Source organism: Pseudorca crassidens, chromosome X (assembly GCF_039906515.1).
Source record: "Pseudorca crassidens isolate mPseCra1 chromosome X, mPseCra1.hap1, whole genome shotgun sequence".
Taxonomy (NCBI): Eukaryota; Metazoa; Chordata; class Mammalia; order Artiodactyla; family Delphinidae; genus Pseudorca; species Pseudorca crassidens.
The window spans coordinates 34,506,217-34,532,858 of NC_090317.1; positions in this window are offsets into that span (position 1 = coordinate 34,506,217).

Consider the following 26,642-nt stretch of genomic DNA (forward strand, 5'->3'; position numbering starts at 1 on the left):
TCCACAGGTCAGCAATCCACTTACAATTTTTATACACCGTGACACCCACCACTGCTTTCTGCACCTTTCACCAGCTTGAGATCCAAACTATGCCATCTTTCCCCATCTGAACTCTGAGTCACACAAGACATAAACAGGTCCTCCAGACAGCCCACAGGCAGGTTAGAACATTGCAAATAAGTTCTGCTACGCTCCTACTGGCTCAAGAGAAGAAACTAGGAATTAGTCCACTTTCTCCCAACCGTGTCACACTGCACAAAGGAGGGAGTGGAGACAGGGCAAGTAAGAGTGCCAAAAATTTCCTACTGCTTTGAATATAGCTTTTCTTGATGACTGTTTTCTTGGTTTCTGTAGAACTTTGACTGGTTTCCAGAGTTCCTACAAAGTTATTTTAGTCAGTCACTATTTTTTTTGCTGTTGTTTCCATGGGGGAAAACGAGCCTAGAGCTTCTTAGTTCTCCATCTTGCTAACATTACTTCCAAAACTTTTAGTAAAGCACTGATACAAAACTTACACCAACCTCTCAGAGAATAATAAGGAAAGTCAAATTTCTGACTTGTTTTAGGAGGCTAGCTTAACCTTGACAGTAAGCAGACTAGGAATAAAAGGGAATATGCCTAACCTGATAAATTGCAACTACAAAAAATACCTAAAGCAAACAAATGACATCATACAAATGGTAGATTACTGAAAGATTTAACTCTGAGACTGCAAGAAATGCAACAATTCCCACTATATATCTTTTTTCACCACTGTACTGGATATCCTGGTCACTGCAATAGTATAAGAAAATAAAATAAAATGTTAAGTATTGAAAAGGGAAATTATTTTTATTCACAGACCAATTATTTTTTATGTAGACAATCTAATAGAAATTCAGAAATATTATTAGAATAAATAATGAATACAGCAAGGTTGCCAGTAAAAGTCAGTATACAGAAATGAAGAAAATGAAATTTATAAAGCATACCACTTACCATTGCTATTACAAATATAAAAAACCTTGGAATAAATTAGAAAGAGATATGCAAGACCTTTAGAATAAAAACTTGCAACTTGATCTCTAGTTTACACCACTTATAAAATATAAAATAATTCAGGGAAATTATAGATATAAATGGTAAAGACAAATCAGTAACATTTATTGATGATAACATAGGAGAATGTGTTCATGACCTCCATATAGACAATTATTTCTTTAATGGCATACAAGAGGTACTAACTATTATGGAAAGATTCACAAGTCATTAGAATTAGGAACTTCTGTGAAATAAAAGGCACCATTAAAAATGTGAAAATGCCAAGCACTGAGTGGGAAAATATGTTTGTAACCAACAAAGGTGTTGTAACCAGAGTATACAAGAACTCCCACAAATCAATAAGAAAAATACAAGCAATAAAAATAGGTCAAAGGCATACACAAATATTTCACAAAGGATGATATCTAAATAGCCAATAAGCACACAAAAAGATGCTTAACTTCTTTAGTCATCAGAGAAACACAAATTAAAATCATGGCTTGATAACATAGCAGCCAACCAAAATACCAATTATTGGGCAGGATGTGAGCAAAGGGAACTGTAAAACACTGCTCAATGAGGTTGGAAATGGGTGCAACAAATTTTGAACTCTATTTGGTAGTATCTATTAAAACTGAATAGAGTATATCATATAATCCAGCTACTCTATTCTTATGTATGTACTCTACAGAATATAGGCCAAAAACATGTATAAGACGTCCATGATGTGGATGCTTTATTGGACTTGAAGCTTATACAATTTAGGGGATTGTGATCAAGAAAAAGATACAAAATTATTAACATAAGGTTAAGTACAGAAATGAATATGTACTTAGAATGATCAAAGATATCACCACAATTACAATTGGTTTTGTGGTTCAGGTCTATATATTCATAACATCTTTAGATATCTTACCAAAAATGCTTTCACAGAAATATTTCATAGAATCTGGATTCCCCTCCATAGAATACTCTACAAATTGTAATAACTCATAGTCCACACAGAGGCCTTTAAGCTTGAGCTTCACTAACTTCTTGGTAAATCTGCTGATGATTATCATAGCATTATTCAGAAAAGCCAAAGTTGGAAAAAATCCAACTATCCATCAATAGCAGAATGCATAAATTGTGGTATATCCATACAATGGAATACTACACAGCAGTGAGAAATGAACAAATCACTGCTATGTGCAACAACATGAGTATATCTCACAGCCATAATGCTGAGTGATGGAATCTAGACAAAAATGACTATATGCTATATAATTTCATTTCTATATAGTTTAAAAACAGACAAAACTAATGTATGGAAATAGAAATATGGACAGTGGTTTCCTCTGGGAAAGAGAAGAATGCAAAATGCTTGGTAGGTGACAGAAAGGGAGTTTTTGAGTTGCTCATGATGTTCTATTTTTTGCTCTGGCTAGTGGTTACGCAGGTGTGCTCACTTTCTGACAGTCCATCAAGCCATACACTTAGGATTTGTGTACTTTTCTCCTTGTACATTACATTTTAATTAAAAAAGTATTAAAGATAGCAGATGAAGCCAACATATCATTAGCTTGTTAATGGGAGAACTGAACAATCTTAAAGAAGTGTCACCAAGCTATGAGAACCTATCCTTACAATACTGATATTCTTGCAAAGGAAACTGGAACAATCCTGAGGACTGCTCAGAATACCATTGTTGCCTAAAGCATCTAAAGGATTCCTGATAAATTCTTGCACTTTTATCACCTTTTATATATGATTCCATTCAAAACCCTATTTGTATTTGAATACTATACTGCCACACATTGAGATTACACTGTCTTAACATCATTGCATGTTTTCTCAGCTTGTTTTCTTGGGTGAAAAAAGAATTTTCTTTTTTAAAAACGTTTATTTTCATTGTCAGATTATAAAAAACATATTTTCATTTTAGAACAAAAAGTACAAAGACTCAACCCATTTGCAATCTGCTACAAGAACAGCATAATGGGGGAGTTTCCTTTAGCCCAGGTTTCAGAATGAGAAGGTACATGGAGTTGAGCCACAGCAGACATACAATGGCTTACATGTAGTATAAGCAAAAGTAAATTTTTTAAAGTAAGAAATTTAGATTTGGGGATTTTTATGTTACATATGTTATACAAAACAACTTGTGTTCCTTGTATATATTTGGGGATATATATATATATATATATATATATATATATATATATATATATGTAAAGTAGAGAGAGTTTCTATAAACAGTCAGTTAACACTGTTAACAAGTTGCTTTGAAATATTTTTTATTGGAATTTAACTAATTTTGATAAACTAATTGGAATGCATGGAAATTGTATCTCCCCAGGCTATAGAGGTTCCCTGAAATCCTATATATCATTTGCCATACAAGTAAGTATTGATGAAGGGAATTAACATTGAAAGCTAATAAAAACAAATACCCAAACATGGACTTTTCAAAGTCCATATTCAACAGTTTAAAATATTATATGATATATTCAGTCTGGTATAAAATTGCATATTTTCTACTAACAATATAATTAAGCTACTCCTTCTTCAGCCTAAAATACAGAGCTAATGGCTTCATTTTCTTGCATGAGGACATGACTTTGAATGAGCTTAATTGAAGTGTAAGAGATTATCATTACTGATCTTCATAGCATATTTAATCATGAAGCAATCTATAGAGAATTCATTGACCTTAATTCAAATCTAAGTAATTATATTGTTACAATAAAATATATTTTAAAAGCATTTGAATTATTATGTAATCATTGTATAGTGGCTTACTCCAATGGATTTTTTAAAAAAACATATTAAAATAAAAAATCTTAACTTTTCCCACCCATTATTTTAAAGTGTATGAATATTTAATGAAGAAAGTAAAAATTAAATATTATTACCAAGCTCTCTTCAACTTCTCTGTTGTCTTTCTGTATTGATGACTAACCATGGCCCTGGGTGAAATGCATTATATTAAAGATAAAAAACAAAAACCAGAATTCACTCTATTAGCTCAATTCTCCCAGCTTCCTAGTCAGGTCAGAGAGTAGACTTACTACACTCCAGGGAGAGATATCTCATATAGATTTTTGTGGTGAAATGGTGCTCCATTCTTACATTTCTTAGGAAAATAGACCTCTAAACTTAAAATCCATCAATTCTTTGTGGATCATTTACAATATTTCCTGGGTTATGGACTGTGTAAGAAAGTATTTTCATGATCTCAGGGAGCTGGCATAGATATTTATTGTTGAGTCCTCTACTGGGGACCACTGTGACACAGAATTTGACACATTCTGAAATGAATAGGTCCCGTCCTTTAGAATCATTCTCCGAAAGAATCAAACTTCTTGAAGGAACCAGTTTTCCTAGTCCAGACCATTAGTACATGGTTTGGCATCCCTTATACAATGCTGCCAAATGGGCACTCTACCTCTGCATGAAGACTCCAAGATGTTAATTCATTCCATTATTGAAAACTTTTAATTATTAGACAACACTCCTTCAAGTTGAGCTGAAATCTATCTCCATGTAGTTTTTTTTCCCCCACTAAGCCTGATTATATCAACTGAGGAAAACAGAATAATTGTAATCCCTCTTACACATTACATCCTTCTAAATATGTGAAGAACTTTCCAGTTCCTTTATTCTTAATATACTATGATTTTAAGGTCGTTTTCAATCCTAATTGTTTGTTTCTAAACACATATTGGTTTGTTTTCTCTTCAAAAATAGACTGTAGCAATAAAGAGGGTTTTCCATGTGTGATCTGATCAAGACAGAGTAGAATGAGTACATGACATTGCTCATTCTAAAGTTTTTATTCTGTGAATGAAGTTTTACATCATGTTAGGTTTTCTGACCACCTGTGTTCCTCTGTTGATGCATACTGAAGTTATATTACACTAAAACTAGTAAATCTGAATTTTTGGTGGGAGGAGGAGTGCATGCATTTCTGCTGTTTTTTTAAGTTCTGTATTGTACAGTTGTATTTTGTTTTGTTCTGTTTTATAACCCCAAGCATAAACTTTTCATTTTTCCCTGGGAAACATTAACCTCTTAGTTTCCTGATTCTGTAATTTAACATATTAGTTACACTTCCTAGATTTTATTTCCCATTTTCTTCAGCAACTACTGATATTATTATCTAATCTGTTGATAAAACAATGTTATATAACAAAATCCCTCTGTGCTCCAGCTAGAAAAAATAACCGTGTCTTGCTAGAAAAAATAACCGTTAGGTTACCAGTCAGAAAACATTGGATTTGAACTTTGTCTAAATCCAGCTAAATAACTATGGATACAATTTTACTTTTATCTTTGAATTGATGGTAGTATTACCTAGCTTGCCTTCTCATAAGATATTTTTAGAAGCAAAGGAGAGATTGTTTAAGAAAAGGCTTTAAAGAGAGTAAAATGCTACATACAGATAAAAGAGACATTGTTATTAACGCTATATTTTTAACCTACAATAAAAGTCATATTGATTGTTTTCTCAATGAAATGACCAGCTGTTTGGCACTATGTAGAGAGCTAGTTTATAACAACGTTATACCACATAACATTACGTACAAAAATTTATATGCCCTTCTAAATGAGAGCCTATCAAACCCAATAAAACACATGTATTAGAGCGCTGAAATAGGATGACAGGAATGATTAATTCTTGCAATGCAGAAGTACTATGTTGACAAGGTAATGGGAAATTTGCATTTTATTCTTCTTTCATATTTCTAATTTTGAGAATTCTGGTACCTATTCTAAAAGCTTTCCTTCATTCATATTTTTAAATACATGAGGTGTCATTGATCCTTCTAATTCATGAGGTGATATTTATTCTGATTACATTTTTTTAAATCATAAATATTTTAAATTCCTAATTTTAACCCTTTCTTAGTGTATATTTGTTTACTCAGTATCACGTAAAATGCATACATACACATATAATAGGCAGTAAAAGGTCAAAAATTTAAAAAGGACTGAGGTGATATTTTTCCAGGTTGGGGATGTTTTAAAATATTAGGATATCATATAATGCCGTAAAATACATGTGTGTGTGGTGTTTGTATGTGTGTATCTATGTGGATTTCCACTTGAGAAGTGGTCACACCAATGGTTATATACAAGGAAACTAGTCCTTTTTCCAAACAAACAGTGCAGAGTCATTCAAGGATGAACTGCAGAAGTAGATATGCTATGGCTATGTGTGGCATTGAGCAGGGATACTGGCTGCATGAAACGAGGGGTGATCAAAACAGAGGGATAGGGGAAGCTCAGTAAGAGCATAGCAAGAACAGCACTTCTAGGCTTAGAACAGACGAAAGCAGAAGAAGGCTGTGGTAAGACAAAAGTACCAGTGTTGTACTTCTGTCTGCTAGAAGAAAAAACTACACAGGAATTCATAGCAGCACAAGAGTGTGGGGAAAAGGGAAAATATTTTTATAAAGATTTACAGAAAAGGCTAATAACATAATACATTATATTACATAATTAGGCTCATAACAGAATATGACACTGACTAAATTTCAGGGGAGTCTAAAAGCCCCTGTAACACATACACAAAACATACAAAGCACATAAAAAGAAAAGGGAAAAAAGGCAAATGAGACAAATAGAACTATGATCCTTACCCAGTCATCTTCCTCTAAAGAACTGATGCCCATAGTGATCTAAGAAAACTCCCACATGAATATTCATAATGAGTTGAAATAGTAAACTTACCCACTTACTAAATATGTTCATAATTTATCCATGGTATGCTTAAAATAATCTCCATTCCCTTTTAGTATGAAATTTCAATTTAAAAGTCCTAATTAGACATTGTGTAGAATGAAAATACCTAAATTTAGTTTGAACTTGTGGACCATCTGTTCACTAGACAGGCTGTCACTGAAATACTTGTACTCCAGCAGACTCAGAAGAGAGAAGGGGGATTTATATATTTATCTCCTGCTTAGAGTATGATTATAGATCATAAATTTTAAAACATTTTCTCTTCTGCCATCCCCTTAAATTTTAGTAGTTTTCAGGAATCCATGTGTAGTTTACACCTCTTCTCACTCTACTCCCCCCGACCCGAGGTCCCCCTCTGGAACATTGAACTGACATTGTCAATGATAACACATCTCCACTGGATATCCCACTGGCACCTAAATGTCAAAAGTCCAAGGACAGTTTCATCAAATTTCTCCACATCTCTCCTAAAGTGTTCACTTGCTCATGTTCTGTATTTGACTTGAGAACCTCATCACTCATCCTGTTTCCCAAGCTATCAACTTCAGTGTCATTCTTAACATTTCTCTTTGCTTTATGCTACAATAAATAGGTCATCCTTTTTGTAGATTTAATCTACAAAATTTCATCTTCTAAATACCTCTCAAATTTGTTCCCTCCTCTTTATACTTACTGTCACAATCATAATTTGGGCCTTCAATATCACTTGCTATTGTATAAATCTTTAATTGCAATCCCTACCTTCAGAATCTCCCTTTCTAATACATTTTCTATACTAATGCCAGGGATCTATCTAAAATATTATTGTACTATTCCCTTGTATGAAGTATTTCAATGGGGCCAATCTCCCTAACATGACATACAAAGGCCTCTGCAGTTTAATCATTGCTTAACCTTTCAAGCCTCATCTCCTGCAATTTTTCTATAGGCATCCCATGCCTCCCAAATATGAAATAACTCAATTCTCATACCTCTGGAACATATAAAATTGCTGCTAAAAGGGGCAACAATTTATACCTCTACTATATATAAAGGTACTGCAAATAATAAATACACATTTGTAGACTTTTGGTATACAGAAATTTACAAAATGTTTAGGCAAGAATATTCAGACTCCTCTCTATATGTTTTATGGTAGGACAGTTCAGTCTCTATTTCCCATAAATATTTCACATATATCTAAGCTATTATTTCTATGGATCCTATTGATTTGTAGCTTGTGAGTTCCACGCATCTTTTGAGTTTGGGTTCCTGGCCATAGAGCAACATTTAGGTACATAAAAGGGATGGCAGGAGCAGAGATAGTGAATTCTTCTCTCACCACCACTGAAGATCGGATGATTTAGCTGTCCATAGCTACTCTTTTCTGAACACACGTTTGTTCAGAGCTCTTACATGTTGTTCTTAAAAGGGAGGCATTAGTTATGGTGCGTGTGAAAATGATTAGGATAAATAGAGACTGAGGTACAAGTTGGTTATCTTTCTAATTTAAAGTAAGAACTCTGCTCACTGTGCATGCACTTCACATGACTTGATGAGATCAGGTAGAAGCTGGAAATACAAAGTAGCTGTCTACCAAACCCATCTTGATTAATTTTCATACAATTATCAATAATTATATTTTATTTAAAAAGGAAATTTGGGGCTTCCCTGGTGGCGCAGTGGTTGAGAGTCCGCCTGCCGATGCAGGGGACACAGGTTCATGCCCCAGTCCGGGAAGATCCCACGTGCCGCGGAGCGGCTGGGCCCGTGAGCCATGGTCGCTGAGCCTGTGCTCTGCAACGGGAGAGGCCACAACAGTGAGAGGCCCACGTACCGCAAAAAAAAAAAAAAAAAAAAAAAAAAAAAAAAGGAAATTTGGGACAAGTGCTGAATGCACTACATTCTAGAACAATGGATATAAGCCAAGACTGCTTAATATGTACACACCATTGTTTTGTGCACTATGAAAGATAAAAAACAAGTGTAAAATGACATCCCTACCTTCAAGGAAATAAGAGTCTCATTAGACAATTAAAATATATTAATAAGAGACAGAGCTACAGAAGACTGAATATAAGAAAAAAATGTAAATTGAGTGGTATAGATGGAGGGATTACAATAATTCAATTAAGAGGCTGGATTATTTAAAGAAGGCTTTATGGGAGAGCTAGGACTTGAGTTAATAGGAAACTATTGTCTGTGTGTAATTGAAAGCAATAAGAAAACAGTTACTGAGGTTATGCAGAATCATTATTATTATATGGCACCCATTTCTGTACTAGGGAACAACCTAAGCACATAATGATGAATAAAATGGGTATTACTATTATTTGACCCTTAGCCTTGCCTTACAGATCAAATAGCACTGGGATTTCTGCCATGAACATGTATGTCAGCCTACAAAGATCTCACTTTTCTCTGCACCTCAGTTCCTAAATCTGGCCTCATGATTCTGCTCTTATGCTAAACCTGGCCTGACCACAAGAGTCATCTCTGGTTTTCCCAGAAGGAAATCAATAAACCACTCAGGGAGCCTCACAGTGTCCTTAGGCCACACTGTGAATACTTCACTCACTGATTTCCTGTCTCCTTATATCACACATTAGCTAATGTCTAGACCTCATAAATGGAGGTGACAGGACATTTTTGAACTGGTATCCAAGTTAATCTTTCAAGAAGCGTACCATAAACACATCTATACCTGGCCAAAGGAAAGACACCAAAACTAATTACCTGAGGCATGATCTGAGTTAACAAGATAGTGAGAAGAGCCCCTCAGACATTTTTATTGCCCTTATTATATTAAATTGATGAGACACCAAAAGGAAAGGCGACAAAAGGAAAAATAAGTGGGACTACATCAAAGTAAAAAGCTTCTGCACAACATAAGAAACCATCAACACAATGAAAAGGCAACCTACCGAATGAGAGAAAATGTTCACAAATCACATATCTGGTAAGGTATTAACATCCAAAATATATAAAGGACTCATCTAACTCAACAGCAAAAAAAAAAAAAAACCTCAAACAATCTAATTAAAAAATGGGCAAAGGACCTGAATAGACATTTTTTCAAAGAACACATACAGATAGCCAACAGGAACATGACAAGGTGATGAACATCACTAATTATCAAGGAACTGCAAACCAAAACCACAATGTCATATTACCTCACACTTGTCAGAATGGTTGTCATAAAAAAGACAACAAATAACAGATGTTGGTGAGGATATGGAGAAAAGGGAACCCTTGTGCACTGTTAGTGAGAAAGTAAATTGGGGCAGCCACTATGGAAAACAGTATGGAAGTTCCTCAAAATATTAAAAACAGGATACCGTATAATATAGCAATTCCACTTCTGGGTATTTATCTGAAGAAAACAAAAACACTAACTTGAAAAGATATATGCAAACCCATGTTTATTGCAAAATTACTTGCAACAGCCAGGATATGGAAACAACCTAAATGTCTATCAGTGGATGAATGGATAAAAAAGATGTGAGGTGTGTGTGTGTGTGTGTGTGTGTGTATACACACACACAAACACACAATGGAATATTATTCAGCTATATAAAAAAGGAAATTTTACCATTTGTGACAACATGGATGGACCTTGAGAGTACTGTGCTAAGTTAAATAAGACAGAGAAAGACAAATACAGCATGATCTCACTTATATGTGGAATTTAAAAGAAAATTTTAAAAGCAAGCTCATAGATACAGAAACAGATTGGTGGTTGCCAGAGGTAGGTGGTGAATGGAGTGGGTGAAATGGGTAAAGTGGGTCAAAAGGTACAAACTTCTAGTTATAATATAAATAAGTCATGGAGATGTAAGGTAGAGCATAGTGACATCTTCATAATACCATGTTGCATACTTGAAAGTTGCTAAGAGAGAAGATCTTACAAGTTCTTGTTGTTAGAAAAAAAATTTTGGTAACTATGGTGATGGATGTTAACTAAACTTTTTGTGATCATTTTTCAATATATACAAATATCAAATCATTACATTGTGTACTTGAAACTAACATAATGTTATATGTCAATTATACCTCAATTTAAAAAAAATAGGGAAAAAAGAGAACAAATTTGATGAGTTCTAGCAGCAGCAGCACTTATGTTAATAGTTTCACTTGATTCTTATCAGATACTATCAAATGGCTCCATCAATAATGCATCAGATAAATCTTTTAGATTTAATGATTTACATAAAACTGTACTCAAAATTAGTGATGCCTTGTCTCTGTCTTGACTTAATTACCATTCATAGATATCTTCTGGTACCAAATGGAGACAAGTGTTTTCCATCAATAAGGTACACTGTATGTTTTAAATGCTCTGAGTTACATTTTTAAATTTTTTTGTGTGTTTTAAAATATGTTTTTAATCTCTCCATCAGCTCTACACTATAGGTATTTCGGCAGCTGTTTTTCTGGAATGATTCACTAGTCAGATTTCTCCTGAGGCTCAATCATGAATTTCCAAAATTTCGTCTTTCATTTGGAGAAACAAGGTAGCTGCATTCCAGGGAAAAATATTTTGAGTAATAAAAAGTTTATGAAAGAACAATGGAAAGAAATCTTCTATACAAAAGGAATCTTTTATAGAAAAGAGCACTGAAGTTTTAATTATGACGTCTATACAGCAGAATCTTCTTTTGCATTTTTTTAATGAATACTTGAGCTCAACATTTTCAAATCGTATAGAGAAGAACTTTTCATCCTTTTATGTATTCTGCTGTGGTGACAGCTTTCAAGTAATTGACAATCATCTGAATTCTGAATTCAAAGCCTGGGAAAAGGTCAGTTAGCACAGCTTCCTGGTGTCTTCAATAAGATCTATGTGTATGATTTTTCTGGTAGTGATAGGGAAGAAAAACTAGTGTGACAGTATATTCTTAAAATGGGAAGCCTCTAACAGCTGTTCAGTTGAAAGGCCAAAAAAACAACTTACATTTGCAAAATGAAAGTAATAATTATAACCAAAACGTCATATATGATAGATTATGAAAAGCATGAATTACAATTAAATACTGTTGTAGTAAATGCTAATTTACTGAAGCTACCCAGAAATTGCTTTGGGGTTTCATAGGGTATGCTCACCAGTCTCCCTCAAAAAAACCCACCCAGTCCCTAGTTGAAAATGAGTGCAAGGCATACAACACATGAATGTCTTGCTGCTCACACTGAAGCTCAGAACATAGCAGAGTCTGAATAATCAACTATTATAAAAGGTTACATGTTTTAGGAAAATGGATTTCTAGCATGGGTTTAGTCAAAGCTTCAGTCAAATTCCTGTATTTATGGCACATAGAGATCAATTAAAAGAAAATGTCATGCTTTAATCACAAACTTTCTAAATTAAATTTTCCCAAAGGATTTTTGTGAACATGTACTTTACCTGAAGCCATGCTCACCCAACAGAGTCAAGCAGTGTCCAGGGGAGGTTGGTGTACCTGACCCTTCTCTTCTTTCTGTCCAGATTTCCAAAGTGTCCAAATAACTAGTGAGTCCAGTGTGTTACACATATAAATTTGTTTAGTTCATATATAGCTGCATCCCCTTGTACAAATACTATGTGTTTAACACATAGTATATACCTAATAAAAAGATGTTCCGACTATCTGAGATGATCTCTAACCTTTCTGACTTTGACTTAACAGCCTTACTTCCTAATCAAACTGTGAACTGCTTGAGGTCAGGGATCAGCCCTATTCATCTTTGAATATCCAGTGCTTCACATAGCACCTGACACATAAAAAGTGATTGAGGAAAGGATGAATAGAAGGATGGATACTTTCTCTTTGATTCTGACTTCCATATATTTAAAACTCAATTTAGTAACCTGATTCCAAAATTCTAATTATTCCTTTAGTTCAATGGCTTTGTTTGAGGTTGTTAATCCTTGTTTCTTTCAAAGATCTAATTAGTTTAGTGCAATGACTCTAAGATGGGCCGAAATCATTTTCCTTAAAATTGGTAAACAGAAAAGAGAACAAAATAAGTATAAAATAGAGAAAAAATGGTCCTAAGTATAGCATTGTGGATATTCCAAATTAAAATAAATTTGAGGATCAACTAAGCTAGACACGATTATTAATGTGTTAGCTATTTTAAACAGGCAGTGGGGCATTTAAAGAAGAACTGGTAAAGAAAAACTGTAAGCATTTCCACTAAGATCAGGAACAAGACAAGGTTGCCCACTCTCACCACTCTTATTGTCTTGTGATGTATAAATGAACTTATCCATTCTGTACAGCTTCAAATTTAACTTGGTCATATGCAGTGTGATATCAGTGAGAAAACAGAAATCTCACTGCAATTTGTTTTGTCTTCCATTACTTAATATTTGACAATCATTCATTTTGTAGAACTCTGTCATGACTCAACCAATGACAATTGGTAATAAAATACGAGATGATTAAATTCATCTTTTCTATTTCTTGTAACAGTTCCCTTAATAAATGAATTTTAACAACTGTATCCATGTATTTCATAGAGCCTGCTTCAGAAAACTGAACAGAAATATTGCAATATGTACCACATAGTTCAGCAAAGCAACAAAGGAAATACCAGTCTTTTGTTTTATGATTCTAATATAACTGGATTTTTGAACTAACAGCTGCAGCATAGTTTGTTGTGTTAGTAACTATATTTTTCATAGCTATCTGAAAGTTTTCTGTGAATAATCAAAGCTATACGTATAGCTGATTCACTTTGTTGCACAGCAGAAACTAACACAACATTGTAAGGCAATTATACTCCAATAAGTATATTTAAAAAAACAATATATGCCACAATTTTTATTTTTAAGCTGAAAATTGACAATATTTCTTCCTAAGTTTGGAAGTCCTTTGACGCAAGACCTATGTAAAATATTATTTGTATGGTATTACTTATATTACATAACATATACAGTTAAAGAAAAGTACTTGTACTTTTCAAATTTTGAATCAGTTGATCTATAAGATTGTTAGAAGGGACTTGTAGTCCAAGGGCATTGGTTTGGTAAATATTTTAAAAATTCTATCCCTGATATATTTCCAACAAAATTTATATAACCAAAATAATTGTTTTACCATTTCTTCATCCAAATATGGTTTTTGTTTTTGAGGAAAAAATCAAGTTCTTTTAAAGCTGGCCAAAGTTACAAGCTCAGGTTCTATTAAAAATCATTTTAATAGTTTTGTTGGACATTTAATTCTTATTTCAGGTGACAAAATTTATTGATTCTTCTTGAATTTTTAGAAGAAACTTCTAACCAAATCCACAGTTTTTGCTGAAAATGTCACTCAATATTATACACTTTATTTTTTACACTATAAATAGCTTTTCTGATTTTCTCACAGCAAATAGCAATCAACATATTTTATGAAATTCTCAACATACTTTTTTTCCAGTCTCTTTTTCTCTTTAATATTTTGGTTGTACTATTAGCTTCTGCATCTCCACTCAATTCTGCATCAGGAGTATGTGTTTATTTTAACTTTCAAACTTATCCATGCATTTTTTTAAACTAGAAGATGATTCCATTCTATTACATTTAAAATAATAAGTATTTCAGTTTAATAACCAATTATGATTTATATAGATAGGAATCATTATAAATCATACTGTCTGCATAAAATATGCAAATAAATACATTAGAATCTTATAATAGTACCTAGAATAAATCAGTGGAACTGAATCATTCTCTTGATACTGACTAGATAGATGATGTGATTATGTGTAATATTAGAAATGACACAAACACATGACATGCATACTACCATATGAGAATTATCTCTAATACAAAGCAATGAATGGTAAAAATGTAACATAGTCTTACCAAAACAGTAGTCTTTAATAAAAAAGATAGCTTACACTGCTTCAGTTTTCCTGCTGTACAGCTGAAACTAACACAACATTGTTAATCAACTATACTCCAATATAAAATAAAAATTTAAAAAGAAATAAAGAAAAAAAGATACTAAAAAAATTAAATTTAATTAAATTTAAAAATTCAGTTCTTCAGTTGCACTGAATCCATTTCAAGTGTTTAATATCCACACATGACTGGTAGTTACCATACTGGATAAGATAGGTATTAGGTTTAGGACAGCATATTAATATTGCATAATGTGGGTCTTCCTCCGTGTACAAGATTTTTCCTGTCAAAGGAAAAGTAAAGAAATTTATTTAAATATCTCGTCAATCTAAGGGGAAAAGTTTATCAATCTGGCCACTGAAGATTGGAACTGCATCTAGTTACTCATACCTACTACCACTCTTTTACATTGCTTATGTATCAAGCAAACATGGACAACAATTAATCTGTGAATTTAATGTCAATAAAAACATTGGCATGATAGGATAACTACAAATTTATATGGAAGAGAAAAATCCATCCAAATAGTCAACATTTGGTAAAGACATAGACTGGCTGAATGGATACAGAAACAAGACACATATATACGCTGTCTACAAGAGACCCACTTCAGACCTACGGACACATACAGACTGAAAGTGAGGGGATGGAAAAAGATATTCCATGAAAATGGAAATCAAAAGAAAGCTGGCATAGCAATTCTCATATCAGACAAAATAGACTTTAAAATAAAGACTATTACAAGAGACAAAGAAGGACACTACATAATAATCAAGGGATCAATCCAAGAAGAAGATATAACAATTGTAAATATTTATGCACCCAACATAGGAACACCTCAATACATAAGGCAAATGCTAACAACTATAACAGGGGAAATCAACAGTAACACATTCATAGTAGGGGACTTTAACACCCCATTTTCACCGATGGACAGATCATCCAAAATGAAAATAAATAAGGAAACACAAGCTTTAAATGATACATTAAATAAGATGGACTTAATTGATATTTATAGGACATTCCATCCAAAAACAACAGAATACACATTTTTCTCATGTGCTCATGGAACGTTCTACAGGATAGATCATATCTTGGGTCACAAATCAAGCCTTGGTAAATTTAAGAAAATTGAAATTGTATTAAGTATCTTTTCCAACCACATCGCTATGAGACTAGACATCAATTACAGGAAAAGATCTGTAAAAAATACAAACACCTGGAGGCTAAAAATACACTACTTAAAAACCAAGAGATCACTGAAGATATCAAAAATTACCTAGAAACAAATGACAATGAAAACACGACAAACCAAAACCTATGGGATGCAGCAAAAACAGTTCTAAGATGGAAGTTTATAGCAATACAATCCTACCATAAGAAACAAGAAACATCTCAAAGAAACAACCTAACCTTACACCTAAAGCAGTTAGAGAAAGAAGGACAAAAAATCTCAAAGTTACCAGAAGGAATGAAATCATAAAGATCAGATTAGAAATAAATGAAAAATAAATGAAGGAAATGATAATAAAGATCAATAAAACTAAAAGCTGGTTCTTTGAGAAGATAAACAAAATTGATAAACCATTATCCAGATCATCAAGAAAAAAGAGAGAAGACTCAAATCAACAGAATTAGAATTGAAAAAGGAGAAGTAACAATTGACACTGCAGAAATACAAAGGATCATGAGAGATTACTACAATCAACTCTATGCCAATAAAATGGACAACGAGGAAGAAATGGACAAATTCTTAGAAATGCACAAACTGCCGACAATGAACCAGGAAGAAATAGAGAATATGAACAGACCAATCACAAGCACTGAAATTGAAACTGTGATTAAAAATCTTCCAGCAAACAAAAGCCCAGGAACAGATGGCTTCACAGGTGAATGCTATCAAACATTTAGAGAAGAGCTAACACCTAACCTTCTCATACTCTTCCAAAATATATCAGAGGGAGAAACACTCCTGAACTCATTCTATGAGGCCACCATTACCCTGATACCAAAACCAGACAAAGATGTCACATAGAAAGAAAACTACAGGCCAATATCACTGATGAATATAGATGCAAAAATACTCACAAAATACTAGCAAACAGAATCCAACAGCACATTAAAAGGATCATACACCATGATCAAGTGGGGTTTATCCCAGGAATGCAAGGATTCTTCAATATATGCCAATCAATCAATGTGATAAATCATATTAACAAATTGAAGGAGAAAAATCATATGATCATCTCAATAGATGCAGAGAAGCTTTTGACAAAATTCCACAACCATTTATGGTTAAAAAAAAAAAAAGACCTTCAGAAAGTAGGCATAGGGGGAACTTACCTCAACATAATAAAGGCCATATATGACAAATCCACAGCCAACATCATTCTCAATGGTGAACATCTAAAACCATTTCCCCTAAGATCAAGAACAAGACAATGTTGTCCACTCTCACTATTATTCAACTTAGTTTTGGAAGTTTTAGCTACAGCAATCAGAGAAGAAAAAGAAATAATGGGAATCCAAATCAGAAAAGAAGTAGTAAAGCTGTCACAGTTTGCAGATGACATGATAGCATACATAGAGAATCCTAAAGATGCTATCAGAAAACTACTAGAGTTAAACAATGAATTTGATAAAGTTTCAGGATACAAAATTAGTGCACAGAAATCTCTTGCACTCCTATACACGAATGATGAAAACTCTGACAGAGAAATTAAGGAAACACTCCCATTTACCACTGCAACAAAAAGAATAAAATACCTAGGAACAATCCTAACTAAGGAGGCAAAAGACCTGTATGCAGAACACTATAAGACACTGATGAAAGAAATTAAAGGTGATATAAACAGATGGAGAGATAGACCATGTTCTTGGATTGGAAGAATCAACATTGAAAAAATGACTCTACTACCCAAAGCAATCTACAGATTCAATGCAATCTCTATCAAACTACCAATGGCATTTTTCACAGAACTAGAACAAAATATTTCACAATTTGTATGGAAACTCAAAAGACCCCGAATAGCCAAAGCAATTGTGAGAAAGAAAAATGGAGCTGGAGGAATCAGGCTACCTAACTTCAGACTATACTACAAAGCTACAGTAATCAAGACAGTATGGTACTGTCACAAAAACAGAAATATAGATCAATGGAACAGGATAGAAAGCCCAGAGATAAACCCACACACATATGGTCACCTTATTTTTCATAAAGGAGGCAAGAATATACAATGGAGAAAAGACAACCTCTTCAATAAGTGGTGTTGGGAAAACCAGACAGCTACATGTAAAATGAAATTAGAACACTTCCTCACACCATACACAAAAGTAAACTCATAATGGATTAAAGACCTAAACGTAAGGCCACACACTATACAACTCTTAGAGGAAAACATAGGCAGAACACTCTATGATGTACATCACAGCAAGATCCTTTTTGACCCACTCTAGAAAAATGGAAATAAAAACAAAAATAAACAAATGGGACCTAATGAAACTTCAAAGCTTTTGCACAGCAAAGGAAACCATAAACAAGGCAAAAAGACAACTCTCAGAATGGGAGAAAATATTTGCAAATGAAGCAACTGACAAAGGATTAATCTCCAAAATTTACAAGCAGCTCATGCAGCTCAATTTCAAAAAAACAAACAACTCAATCCAAAAACGGGCAGAAGAGCGAAATAAACATTTCTCCAAAGAAGATATACAGATTGCTGACATACATATGAAAGGATGTTCAACATCACTAATCATTAGAGAAATGCAAATCAAAACTACAATATGGTATCACCTCACACCAGTCAGAAGGCCATCATCAAAAATTCTACAAACAATAAATACTGAAGAGGGTGTGGAGAAAAGGGAACCCTCTTGCACTGCTGGTGGGAATGTGAATTGGTACAGCCACTATGGAGAACAGTATGGAGGTTCCTTAGAAAACTAAATATAGAACTACCTTACGACCCAGCAATTCCACTACTGGGCATATACCCTGAGAAACCCATAATTGAAAAAGAGTCATGTACCACAATGTCCATTGCAGCTCTGTTTACAATAGCCAGGACATGGAAGCAACCTAAGTGTCCATCGACAGATGAATGGATAAAGAAGATGTGGCACATATATACAATGGAATATTACTCAGCCATAAAAAGAAACAAAATTGAGTTATTTGTACTGAGGTGGATGGACCTAGAGACTGTCATACTGATTGAAGAAAGTCAGAAAGAGAAAAACAAATACCATATGCTAACACATATATATGGAATCTAAAAAAAAATGTTTCTGAAGAACCTAGGGGCAGGACAGGAATAGAGATGCAGTGGTAGAGAATGGACTTGAGACATGGGAAGGGGACGTGTACATGGCATGGACTTATATATACTACCAAATATTTAATAGATAGCTAGTGGGAAGCAGTCGCATAGCACAGGGAGATCAGCTCAGTGCTTTGTGACCACCTAGAGGGGTGGGATAGGTAGGGTGGGAGGGAGACGTGAGAGGGAGGTGATATGGGGATGTATGTATACATATAGCTGATTCAATCTGTTATGAAGCAGAACCTAACACACCATTGTAAAGCAATTACACTCCAATAAAGATGTTAAATAAAATACAAGAAAAAACCCAAAGCCTAGGTCTCAGGTGTCGGAGGACATGAGACAGAAAGTGGGACTTTTGAGCACAGTGCCTTGGGAAATCTGCTGGGTTGCTGATCCAGGAGACTACAGGGATAGCATATTTGTCCAGATGTCACCAAGCATCAAGCAAAGGGGCCTTTCTGCCCCATAGACCCAAAGGGCCAAGTAGTGATCAGACCTGGAAACAAATCAGAGGGCGCTGCCTGCAGGAAGCCAGGAACCAAGATGAAGTTTTAAGTGAAGTTTTAGGTGCCTCAAATTTGAGTTGAGACAAGATCCTCACACCTCCCTCAGTGGGCTCTCTTGTTCCCCTGAGACTTCATCCACAGAAACAACTCTTTTCCCTGGATTATACATAATCCAGAGGATATTTTGTGAAAGTTCCTTTTAAAGTGACATTGCTGGAACAGGGAAAACAATAATGTGAGAAAGTGTAAGGTTGAGGGTCCTCGTCTTCAGAGGCATCTCCTACTTTCCACCCTTGGGCAGGAGACACAGAGAACTAAGTAGCTTTCCCAGCAGCTCTGGCCTGGTGGCATCAGAACCCACTCCTCCCAGTGCTCTGTGGATGTGTGGGAAGGTGGGAGATAAAGTCTCTACGAAGGGGCATCGGGTGAACATTAGGTGTACTAAGGGAAGAGAAAGCCGAGAGTGTTTACAGAACCTTCCTGTGCCCCTAACTCTCTAATCTAGTGCCAACACCGTGGCTGTGAGAAGCAGCATTCACTCAACATAGAAAATGTCAGGAGTCTGCTGTGATGCGGGGAAAGGCATCTCTCCCAGCCAGCTTGGGAGGAGAAAAGGTGTGGGGGGCTGGGATGCAGTCTGTGGGGACATTGTATTCCATCCTTTTTTTTATCAAAACATCTTACCTTTGCTTCTTAAGGGACAATAAAAATGCAGCCAAGGGCTTGAAGAAAAAAAAAAAAACACTATAGAGCTACATGGTATATAAACGAATGTAGTATTGGCACAGGAGTAGACTATTCAACATACGGAATCAGTACAATTACTATCCACTTAGAAAAAAATAATAGGCCTTCCTTTATTTCAACCCATATGCAAAAAAAACTCCAGATGGATTAAAGGGTTAAACATATAATTACAAGACTGTAAATTTTTAGACATTATCTTAGAGGAAGGAAAAGAACAATGTTCAGAATCCATAAGTAAATACTAACAGATCTTTCTGCCCCCAAATTAAAATAATTTATATAATGAAAGTGACTCTTATAAAATAGAGAAAACATGATATAATTGGAGAATCTGCTGAATAAATAATAGGCAAAGGATCAGCATCCAAATTATATCGCTACTACAAGTCAATAAAGAAAAATAGAAAATTTGGCAAAGGAAATGAACAGAAAATTTACGGAAATATCACAAATGGTCAAGAAACATAAAATGTTAAACCTCACAAAAAGAGAAATACATATTAAAATAAAAATAACTTTTCACCCTATGACTGCCAACATTTAAAAATATGTATAATATCTAATTTGGCTAGGATATTATGTTTTTTCATACAAAATTGATGACAATATACATTTGGTATAGGCTTTTGATTTGGAATGGCAATACCTGTAAAATTTTTAAATTGCATACATTCTGACACAGTAATTCTTCTACTAAGAATCTATTCTAAATATATATATATATATGTTTATATTTATATATAGTGAACCCCCCTGTGGGAGGGCATTCAGATTATTTTCAGTTGTTCACTATTTAACATAATACCTGTATATGTATATATAGGTACTTGAACATATAGCAAGTAGATGAAATCTATCGAACAAGGATATTGATTCAGGAATTGTTTTAAATAGTGAATTTATATGTATATATATGCATATATGTGTATATATGTATAACCATGAATATATATTTAAATATTGAATATATAAATATATAACAGTAAAATATACCTACTTAGATAGTGAATGTATACATTCACTATTTAAAAGAATACTTGAATCAATATCCTAGCTAATTTTGTGTACCTACTACAGATGTATGTATATAATATACATATATACACATTATGTTAAATAGCAAATTACTGAAAGAATCTGAATGGTCACCCATAGAGGATTGCTTAAATAAATGAGTATATGTCTATATAAGAAATTTATGAAGTACTGTGTAAGATTTAGAAGAATAAAGTAACACTATAAATTATTGACATTCACATATCTGCAAGATATATTGTTAAATAGAAAGCAAATTACAGAGTATTTCATATAGTATAATTAAACTTTGTAAAGTACATATTTGTATATCTTCTATATGTACAAAAAAGCATAGAAAAAGAACTGGAAAATACCTACCAAATTGTTATTAGTGGTTACCTTTGGGGATATTGATGGGAGTTAAGTGGCAAGAAAGGAAGGTTTTTCACAGTTTACTCTGTATTGCTTGAACAAAGAGAAAGGATTCATGTTCTGCCACTGTAATAAAAGATAACTGCTAGAAGCATTCCCATTCATATTAGGAGGAACACAGTAAATAGTCACTGGAGACGATGATGCAGGCACTGTAGAAATCTTAGTCATCATTATTATAGTTTTAAAGTAATAGTAATAATGGCTAACACTTTTATCATAAATCAGTATTTTCAGTCTCACATGGTGAGCAGGGAAGATAATATTGTGCAGAGTTCACATCTGAGAGTTCTCACAGAAAGTCAACATTCAGTGGATGATCTAGGAAAAAACTCATCTACTGACTTCAAAGCCAGGTTCTTTCAACTAAGCCTTTATGTTTCTTTCAAAACCTATTTAGAAAATAAACAAATGACTTTAATATAAAATTTAGTGCAATAAGTGAAATTAAATTTTTCCTTGAAATAATACTTCATTAACATTGAATCCCTGTATTGTTCATAACAAACACATTTTACTTCAGAATAATTTATGATATTTATCAGGTAACCAGCTGGATCTATCATGCTCCCTTTAAATTGTTATGTAGTTTTTCAGTAATTGTTGATATCCAGGTTTTGCATAATTAACAGTGAATGTCAAATGGTGCATTTGTTGAATGGTTCTTTATATGTTTTGTGATAGGCAACTTAACCAAAGACAAAAGTAAACATTTTTATTTTCTCAATATTGATAGTTTCTGGACAAAATGAAACTTAATGGTAATTTTTAAAACATAATTAGTAACAAAAACAATTTATTGTTGAACACCAGTAAAAAAATAGACTTTTGTTTCATGTACACTGCAGACTTGCACCTTAGCACAGCTCTTAGCAATGGCTATCACTACCTCCATACCTACCGAGCTTATCTCTAATGGCTAGGTTTGCTTCCAGTCAGACCAATTCTACACATATACCACAAACACACACACACACACACATCACCTGTTTTTTTCCATTTCCATGTCTTATTTCACACTCTTCCCTACCTGAAGTGCCTTTCTTCCTTCTTTCATCAATTTCTATATATTATTTCCTCCATTACCTTCTTCCTCTAAGGAATTTCTCTTAATCTACCAATAGTAATCATAATTTGTGGCCCTTTGTGTACATTCAGGATTTATAATAAAATCAATTATACTCAAAGAATAGCAAACATAGAGGGAGGTCTTAGAGAAAACTTAGTCCAATGGCTTTAAAATTTTTATTACCCATTGTATTAGAGTTCTCCAGAGAAACAGAACACAATATGTATGTGTATGTGTGTGTATATATATATACATAAATTTATTATAAGGAATTGGCTCACATGATTATGGAGACTAATGGTCTAATGAGTCCAAATCTGCAGTGTAAGCCAGCAGGCTGGAGACCCAGGAGGGCCAATGGAGCAGATGAAATCTGAAGGCAATCTGCTGGGGAATTCCCTCTTGCTGGGGAGGCTGGTCTTTTTGTTCCATTCAGGCCTTCAACTGATTAGATGAGGATTATCCACATTATAGAGGGCAATCTGCTTACTCACAGGTCACTGATTATAATGTTAATTTCAACTCCAAACACCTTTCAATTTGACACATAAAATTAACTATCACAGCCATAAAAGCTTCTTCAAATAAAATTTTTAATCAATAACATTGTTGTTGTCATTACCATCACTATAGGAATTGCTATTTAAGTGCTTATTGAGTTCTTGCCACTATTATAATTGCTTTCGTTTTTTAATCCTCACAATGACACTATGGCACAAGTACTGTTATTATCATTTTTTTTTTTTACAGTTGAAGAAACTGAAGTATAGAGAGGTTATATAACTTGCCCAGGATTACACAGCTAACAAGTGACAGGGCTAGAATTTGAACCTAGACAATCTGAATTCAAGTTTCTCTATGCTATATGGCCTCTCTCAGAGGTATGGCCAAAACCTACTGCTGATTGAGTCTAACCTCCTTGTTGAACAGACAATTATACATACACTACTGAATTCTTCTCTGTGTTTCTCTAATCAAACTTTACTCTGGACAAGTAGCTAACAATTTATTTTCTCTATACTCAAACTCTAGGCTGGAGGAAGAGAGAATCAGGAGAAAAGACATAAGTTGCAACCACTTCTAGACAATTGGTTTTAAAAAATGGTGCATTGCTTCTCTATGGAATAAAAATTGGAAATTTACAGTTATGTCATATGGTAATACTTTAAAAATATTCTTTAATTTTCATATTCATTTTATGTAGACTTGCCACCATAATTAGGCAGCGGCTCTTGGAGAAGGAAGATTATACCTTTGTTTTTTATCGGACTCTCTTATAAAGCTTATCCAGAATTATGGATTTTTCAGAAATGAAAACAAAATAAATGTAAGCATAAGGCAGGACTTTGGAAAATAAGTGTCTTCTTTTTCAGTAAATGTCAACTTCTAAGCCATTTCCAGAACTCTGTGGAGGGAGAGTATACTATAGTAGCTAAGTATATCATCTATGAAGCCAGACAGATCTGACCTTGAATTCTGCTTTCACTATGTACTAAACAGTTCACCATTTCTTTGACTCAGCCTCCTCATATGTTAAGAGACATTGTTAGTACCCACATCACAGAGCTGTAGTGAGAATTAAACATGGGAATTCACAAACATTTTCAACACAGTGCCTGGTACAATGTGTTCAAAAATATAATCAAATTAGGTAATAATATTTATCTAGGCGATTGCACATGAATCCTCACCAAGTCTTTGAGATAAGTGTTACTATCATCATCATTTTACAAAAGAGAAAACTGAGACAGATAGGCAAAGTGATTTGCCTAAGGTCACGCAACTAGTTAAGGTACAGAACAGGGATTCAAATCCACGGTGTCTGTCTCCAGAAACCATGTACTTAACAATGAAACTATACTGCTCCTGAGGATTCAGATGAGTTTGTGTTTCTATAATTCCTCTCACAGGAAATGAGAATTATCCTCTCTGAAAATGGAAATTGTCACTTTTTAAAGGGACTCCAGACTTCAACAAATGGATGGAGGTTGTATTTAGGGGAAACAGAGGTCTTCACTGAATCTTAAGAGTCACTGATGGCTATCTTCTCCCTTTTTCAGAAGGCCCTCCTGTTTTGCTGGCCAAAGTTAGTGAACTTGCCTTAGCTACTTTCCCTTCCCCAGCAAGAAATTTATACATAGCAGATGCAGAACTGTCACCATGGAAAGGAACCTCCCCTAGTCCTGACATGATGCATTAAAATATTCTTTAAATGATTTCAGAGACATCTGCCCACTGAAGCAATCATTGTGTTACAGAAGTTACTTCACCTGACGGGTGCTACAGCTTTCAAATGGGAAGACAAAATTTTTCAATTCTTCAGTAATGACTACATTTTTGCTTCAAAATTAACTTGACTTCTATATGGGATACAATTTTGGCATGGATATACTCATTGTAAAATTTAGCAATTAACCAAAACAATACTAAAATATCATCAGTGATTCAGCAGTGCACAGGCAATTCAAAAAACATTGCTTTGTAAAGCAAAATGTCTTCAGCCTTCATCAGCATGACTGCACTTAAGAAATATTGGTATACATGCAGCTGTGGTTCAGAGATGCTACTGGAGATGCAGTACTCTATTTCTGTAGTGATCTCGCTTTGTTAATAGATGGGACAGACCATAGACTTCTATTGAGTGCCTGAGTGTAAAAGTCCATTCCGCAGTACAGGCATTATCAAACCCTGACCTATAGAGCTCTAGTCACCTTGGGAGCCTTTAGTGATATCTTATGTAACAAGATTGACTGTGCACGGCTGGCTTGCCTTCCCACCTCTGCTTCAATCAGAGTAGCTCTTCATTTATCCTTTAATGTATTGAGATTCCTCATAAGATTTCCTTTAAAATAAAAACTAATATTTTGATAAGACAAAATTTGGAAATGATCCTTGGGAACAGAAAAAGAAGTATATGTTTACTGTTTTCAGTTAGATTTACTATCTTTGGGGGATATAAGATACACAGAGTACAACGCAATATAGTATAAGTATCTAGGGAGGAATGAACAGTTTTGAGCCCATGCAGAGTTGTACAATCAGACAAGGAAGCCCAGTTAGTCTCAGGCATTTTACATTCATTATCACAATAAATATTTACAACAATCATGGTAATGTTATCATTGTCCCAAGTTTATGGAGCAGTAAACTGCATTTCAGAGAGTACATAAACTGCATAAAACCGGACAACTATAATCTGCAGAGAAGGAACTCAAACCATATCTGTCTGTTCCCAAAGTCCATGATCTGTGAATGCTGTCTCGAACACTTGTCATTGTCACAGGATTTTAGAAATGGATGACATCATTGTAGGCCATGTAGTCCAAAGGGGCTCACCAAAATAAGTCTAGCACACAAGGGTTCAATTCTATATCACCTTAGCCATTGTCCACTACAGAGCTTCAAAAGAATTAAATTGAAGAGGTTGCAAATAGGCAGGCCCTCAGGCCACATTTAGCTCACAGAAGTGCTTTGTTTCGTCTGCAAGGAGTTTTAAAAATTAGGACATCCTACTAAAGATACAGATTTCCAGTTTTCTCTTTCAAAGAGTCAAATATTTGAACACCCTGGCTCTACATGACTAAACTTCAATTTAACTAAGCAGCAGCAGTTCTATTTAAATCAAAGAAGTGTATATTCTCTAGCTCCCCGCAGTCCTCACCATTCCCTATTGTTTTTATTGACTGCTGTACTCATTTATGCCACCTGCCCGGTTTCTGTGGAAGACTGCATTTGTAATCCCTTATTTAAGAACTAGGAACAGGAGAGAGAATCTTCCTGCAACTGGCTACTCTGAGATCATCCATGTGAAAAAGATATTAGATGGAGTTTGAATTAAGGAGCACATTAATAATATGGGGAAAGATCACAATCTTGAATATACTACAGAAGAAGTGGTAAATTCAATAATTTAGGTGAACAATACTAAGGAGGTAGTATGGGAAGAAACA